This window comes from Chinchilla lanigera, unplaced genomic scaffold (genome assembly GCF_000276665.1).
Source record: "Chinchilla lanigera isolate Chin_1 unplaced genomic scaffold, ChiLan1.0 scaffold00024, whole genome shotgun sequence".
Taxonomy (NCBI): domain Eukaryota; kingdom Metazoa; phylum Chordata; class Mammalia; order Rodentia; family Chinchillidae; genus Chinchilla; species Chinchilla lanigera.
The window spans coordinates 12,128,311-12,135,278 of record NW_004955425.1 but is presented as its reverse complement, the minus strand read 5'-3'; positions in this window follow the sequence as shown (position 1 = coordinate 12,135,278).

Genomic DNA, 6,968 nt, shown 5'->3' with positions numbered 1-6,968 from the left:
CCATGGGTGGGCCTCGTGCAGCCCTAAGTAGCCAGTAATATAAGCTTAAGATCATAAACTTAACGTTTGATGTGATGTTGAGCAGTTTATTATGACTGGGCTGCGTGGTGCCCAAGAACAGACCATGTAGGTGAAAATGGGCCGCTGGGTAGAGGAGTACACAGTGAGGTGCTAACTCCGCCTCCTGCACCCGCCACACAGAGGAATCGGAACCCCTAGTGTCATCCTATTACATGCACTTGTGCAACTTGTCTAGTAGCACGCAGTGACTGGAGCGGAGTGCGGTGGTGCATGTCTGTAATACCAGTACTTGACAGGCTGAGGCAGGAGGATGGCTGCAATTTCAGGGCCAGCCTAGGCTACATAGAGAGTTCAAAGCCAGCCAGAACTACACAGGGAGAGCTTGTCTCAAGAAATGAAAATCAAAACAAAACAAACAACAACAAAAACGCAGTGGTTACAAGTAACAGTATTTCTACCCAGCCACAGATGTGTGTGCTTGTGAAGACAGCGTTTATTGTTATTAAGCAGAAGTGTAAATTAATTACACTTATTTAATTACTGAGCTTGGGCTTTTTGTATTCTTTAATGTTATAATAAAAATATTAAAAATAAAGGAAGTTTTGTTGCTCATACACATGAACTGTATTATACATTTCATATCTGGCCCAAAACAGTTCCTTTTCACTCCGCGGAGTCCAGGCAAGCAAAAAGATTGGATGCCTGTGCTTTGAATGGTCAGCGTACCGGGATATTCACGCATTTGCTTTAGGCCTTTGGGCTGAGCCAGAGTGTGTACATTTTGCACAACATGTGAACATTGTAGCATTTTTAATTATCTTTATTTCTTTTCTTGTAGTTTATTTCAGTATTAGTTGTCTTTTATCATTTGTTTATTGCTTTTTCATTTTTGGACCCAATTCAGATAAAAATGCAAATGCACATGTAACACAATTCGCTTTTCAGGACCAGAATTTATCCCACTTTTCACCAGCCCCGTGCCTGGACCACACAGCCACGTGGAGTTGAGGCAGTGGAGAAAAAGCCCAGAGGAGCCGGATGGGATTAGCTAGCGCCTGAGCCTCGATTCATCTTGCAGCAGTATTATTCCCTTTTGCTTATTGTCTAAAATCTCAGGTTTGACAATTTTTTTTCTCTTCCCTATTTTTTTGTGCCTTGCCTGTTTTCCCTTCCTTGCTCTTGCTTCCTCTTATGATTTATGGTATTGAAAGATGGGACTTGAGTTTGGGCTTAAAAGCCAAATTCCACATTTAATTAGCCATGTGACCTAATAATTGCTAACTGGGGATAAATTGTTGTTTTGCATAGTGGGCTAAACAGTAGCCCCTAAAGGGGAAAAAATGTTTCCACCCCAACCCCTGGGGCCTGTGAACGTTCCCTCATGAGGCAAAACCTGTGATTACAAGCGGTGAGAGGGAGGGTTTATCCTGGGCGGCTTGAAACCACCCTAAATGCAGTCATAAAGACCCTCATGGAACAATGGGAGCGGGGATTTGGGGGACACTATGCAGCAGAGAAGACAGTGTGAAGACAGAGCAAGGGGCAATGCAGCCACTGTACCCAGGGACAGCCATTAGAAGGCAGCAGAGACAAAGAACCCGTTTGAGCAGGCTGCCCTCTGGAGGGACTGTGCACAACTTCATTTAGGACTGCTGCCCTCCAGGACTGACAAGAGAATAAATTTCTGCTGTTTTAAGCCACAAGTTTTGTGGTAATTTTGTTTTGTTCGAGACAGACTGTGTAGCCCAGGCTAGCTTGAACTCACAGGTATCCTCCTATCCTCCTGCCTCAGCCTCCCCAGTGCTGGGATTACAGGTGTGCACCACCATGCCTGGCGGTTTGGGGAAATTGATATAGCAGGTAACATACTGTCCTGCTTATCTCCTGAAGAATAAGCGAGGAATGTACATGTGTTTTGTAAACTAAAGTGTTCTGAAAACACTGATCACTGGTCAGTGAATAGACAGATGACTTTCTAGGAAAATTTCCAAGACCATGGGAACAGCCATAATGAGGGGTCAGTGTACACAGAAAGACTTCAGCGGTGGTACAGGCCTGTAATCCCAGATAGTGGGGAGTATGAAGCAGGAGGATCTCGTTTGAGGCCAAGCTGGGCAATTTGGCAAGATCATCTCAAAGTTAAATAAAAAACGGCTGAGAATATGGCTCAGCGGTGCAGCACTTGCCTAGCACGCATGAGGTCCTGGGTTCAATCCCCAGTAGTGCAAAGCAGTACTTACAGGAGAGTTCCTAAGGCTCCTGAGACTCACTGGATACTCTTCTTACTGTTCTCAGAAAGTTTACTATTTGAGTAGTGGTGTGGATGTCACCTGTCACCAAGTAAATATACTCTCAAACGCTGAGGAAAATAATCCTTTACTAACCAGTGGTCTGTTTCAGACAGAGAAATACTTGCCATACACGCCATCGAGATGTGTGTGGTCTCAGCAGCTGCTGGGAAACGGGACACAGGACAGAACCAAGCAAACCTGCCATCAGCCAGAAAGAGCACGTGCTGCCCTGCTGTACAGCCCCAGACTCGTTACCATCCAAATGGGTTATAGAACCCTAAAATTCCTGCTCACCAGCACCATCTTGGCCCACCCATTTCTGACCCAGATTAGAAGGGGCCCACATGAAAGATTAAAGTGAGGCAGTACCCCATCTTTGGGATAGGCCCAATCTCTCTCAGTGAAGAGTTAGGAATAATTCTCCTGCTCAGTATGTAAAACCTTTCTTTTTCCTCATCTTCAAAAATGACCCTTGCTGGATGTGCATGGTGCATACTTGTAATCCCTGCACTTGGGAGGCTGAGGCAGGAGGATCGTCACGAGTTGGAGGCCAGTCTAGATTACACAGTGAGCTCAAGTCTATTCTGAACTACATGGCAAGACTGTCTCAAAAAAAAAAAAAAAAAAAGAGACCCTTGTCTTTGAGTGGTACAGTGATCTGTGAGAGTTCTCTCAGCATTTCCTTATTCTCTGGACAAGAATAAACCTTCCCTCATCGTTTAATTGTCTGTTTTGTTATTGGTTCCATGAGTCCGAGAGAGAATCAGTTTTGGGCCAGAATTATTAATGGTAGCAACCCCAGTGGGAATGAATTAGAACTACCTTAGCCGAGTCTTCTGAATGACCCTAGCAATTACTATCTCTCTTTATTCCAGGAGCTAATGTTAGTCCAGGACTTAAGAGTGGGTTTTCTCATCAGCAGCAGGACTGACCTTTGACAGGGGGTAAGTATTTCCTGTGGGCACTATTCTGCACATTGATGCTTAGCAGCGTCCTTGTCCTCTACCCACGATGCCGCTAGCTCCCTCTCTAGTTAGGACAACAGTAAGTTGCTCAGAATACTGCCAAATACTGAGACGCAAACTTACTTGCCTTGCCCACCACTGATGTGGAGGGTGACTGGACAGGGCTGCTCGAACACTGTTCTGACACGGCCTCCCTTGTGGTGATTATCTCAGTCACGACCCACATATCAAGAGCTGTGCGAGGCTGCAGACGTAGCTCGCTGGTAGAGCACTTGCCTCGTAGGCATGAGGTCTTTCACTTGTTTACCTGTGCTACTACAAATACTTTGTCCTAGACCCAATCAAGATATACTTCCTGATAGCCTACTGATTCATCACTAAATTCACCTCCCTGGTAGTTTCATTAATGTTTCTTAAAGTATGATCAACATTTCCACTCACAGTAGAACCACTTGAGCTTCTTGTTAACCTACTGAGAGTGCGGCCCAGGAATTTCCATTTTAAGTGCTTTGAGGAGATTCTCACTTTCTATGGCTCTGGCAACTGAAACCAGGTCACCACGCATGCTGGATCAGTGTGTGGCCACTGAGCTCTGTCCCCACCACACGTTATTATTTTAACTTCGTTTAATAAAGCATAGCTTTGATGAGCTTCAGACTCCAGGTAAATAAGGTTCTTTATTCCACGCTGATTCAGAATTGGAACCCAGTTGCTCTAATAAACTTCACTAGTGCCGTCCGTCAAACACTTGATTTTGAATACTCCAGCCTAAGTGTGGCCTCTTTTTGATAGCTCAGGTCCTTGTATCTGATTTACAGTATCAATGTATCACTTTTTTTGAGACATGATTTTCCTCTGTAGTCCAGTCTAGGCTCAAACTTGAGATTCTCTGGCCCCAGCCTCAAAGCTGTTGAGATTGCAGCCTGTCACCATGCCTGGCTTTGTCTCTATGGTTCCCAGTACTACTCTATCTAGGATGAACTCCCAGATTTCCTTTAATGCACATTCAGAACTCTTTTGTTTGTCTCTGCGAATGAACCCTTGCCTCTAATGTATTAATTTTTTGTTCTGAGACAGGTATTTGATGTGTAATCCAGGCTGGCCTTGAACTCACTGTGTAGCCCAGGCTGGCCTGGAACTCAGAGCAATCTTCCTGCCTCAGTCTCCCAAGCAGTGGGATCACAGGCGTGTGTCACCACGCCAGGCTAATGTATTAATTCTTCTCAATCTTCACTTCAGTATGTTTTCAAGTACATGGCTGCCTGTGTTCTAAATCTCATTTCATCTCCCCTCTTCCACAAATCATGTATAAGATAGGGAAGAAATGAAGAGTTCATGATTTTATTAAAAACCAATTTCTAGCCTTCACATTTTTTTTTTGTTTGTTTGTTTCTTTGAGACAGGGTCTTGCTATGCAATTCAGGTTTGCCTTGAGCTCACTCTGTAGCCCAGGCTGGCCTCGAACTCACAGCAATCCTCCTGCTTCAGCCTCCCAAGTGCTGGGATTACAGGTGTGCACCACCACGCCCAGCCCTTTACATCTTTAGAAACAGCAATTTAGCTGTGCCCATCTTTGAGGTTGTACTGAAATTACTTCCTTTTTAGTGTAATTTGAAGTCTGGGATTGTAATTCCTCCTGCTTTGCTCTTGTTACCCAGCATTGCATTTGCTATTGTGGATCTCTTTTTAATACATATGAATTTTAGTATTATTTTCTCTACTTTTGTAAGGAATATTATTTGAAGTTTGATTGGGACTGTATTAAATCTGTGTATCAGTTTTGGAAGTATGACCGTTTTGACTACATTGCTTCTGCCTATCCAGGAACAGGGAATGTCTTTCCATTTTCTGAGGCCTTCTTTGATCTCCTTTTTTCAGAGTACTGTACTTTTCATTATATAGGAAACCAGCTGCTTCTTTGATTAGGGTGATTACTAGGTATTTAATTTTTCTTGGTGCTATCATCAATGGTATTCTTTCCCAAAATTCCTTCTCAATTTGTTCATTGTTGGTATACTGATTTTTGTGTGCTGATTTTGCTATTGATTTTTGCGTGTTGATTTTGTGTCCAGCTACACTGCTGAATTTGGTTAGTAATTCCAGCATCCTTTCAGTGAAATTTTTGGGATCTTCTATGTAGAGGATCATGTTGTCTACACATAAAGATGACTTGACTTCTTCCTTCCCTATGCATATCCCTTTTATTTCTTTCCATTTATTTAGATCCTTTTATTTCTTTCACTTGCCGGACTGCTGTGGTTAATATTTTGATCACTATATTAAATGAGAGTGATGAGTAGTGGACAGCTCTTGCTGGAAAATGTGTGTTGAACGTTGGGCAAGATTAAGTGGTAAGAGGAAGGGTCTAAATTAAATTTATGAATCATTGAGAATCCAGGTGAAAGTATTACAAACATTCCATTACTCGTTCCTGGCCCCTCCCCCCCAGTGCTGTTACCAGTCATCAACAGGTAAGTGAGGTGAGCAGGAATTTTAGCTGTGGTAGATACCTATGGTATTAGTAGTTTTTACAAGCTGGAATTTATACCCTGATTGTAAGGCAATATTTAGACAGGAGTAATGGAAAGCTCAAAGCACAGAAATTTTGTCTTATTTTTGATGTTAACTTTCACCATACACTTAACTAAATTTGAAATGAATCAAAGATCTAAATATCAAAACAAAAATATTAAATCTGCTGCAAGAGAGAAGAGGTAAAACTCTTGAAGACATTGGTGTAGGCAAAGACTTTATGATTAAAATCCTAATCACACAGGAACTATCACAAAGAATCAACACCTGGGATCTCATCTTACTAAAAAGCTTTAGCACAGGGAGAGAAACCACCAACAAAGTGAAGAGACAACATACAATGTGGAAAAAAAAGTTTGCCAGATGTTCCTCAGAGGACTACTATCAAGAACATCTAAAGAACCCAAAATATCAGACCTCCCAAATTTAAAATCCAAATAGGCAATGCCAAATCCCAAAATGAGCATCTGAAAAATACACACTTCTCAGATGAAGAAATATAAACAGCAAATATATGACAAAATGTTCAACATCATTGGTCACTGGAGAGATGCAAATTAAAACAACACTGAGATTCCATCTCACCCCAGAAAGAATGGCCATCATCAAGAAATCAACCAATAGCAAATGCTGGAGTGGTGGTGGAGAAATGGAACCCTTCTCCACTGTTGGTGGGAGTGTAGACTGGTGCAACCACTGTGGAAATCTGTGGAGATTCCGCAAAGAACTAGGATTGGAGGTCCCATTTGACCCAGCTATTCCCCTTCTGGGTATCGTCCCAGAATTAAAACCTTTGTGCCACAGCAATATATGTGCATCCATGTTTATAGCAGCACTATTTGTGATCTTGATGCCTAGCAACTGAGGAATGGGTTAAAAAGATGTGGTCTTTTTTATACAATGGAGTACTACTCAGCCATAAAGAAGGATAAACTGGAGACTTTTATAGGTAAATGGATACAACTTGAGACCATATTCATAAGTGAAATAAACCAGATGCCCATGTGTAAACATTGTATTGTCTCCCTAGTGTGAGAAGCTGAAAGAGTAAATAAGAGCCAAGCTATACAACAGATATTGTAAAATGGAAAGAAACTTCAAAAGGAAAAAGAAACTGGGATGAAGGAATGGAGAAAAGGAAGAGAAAAGCAAAAAAAAA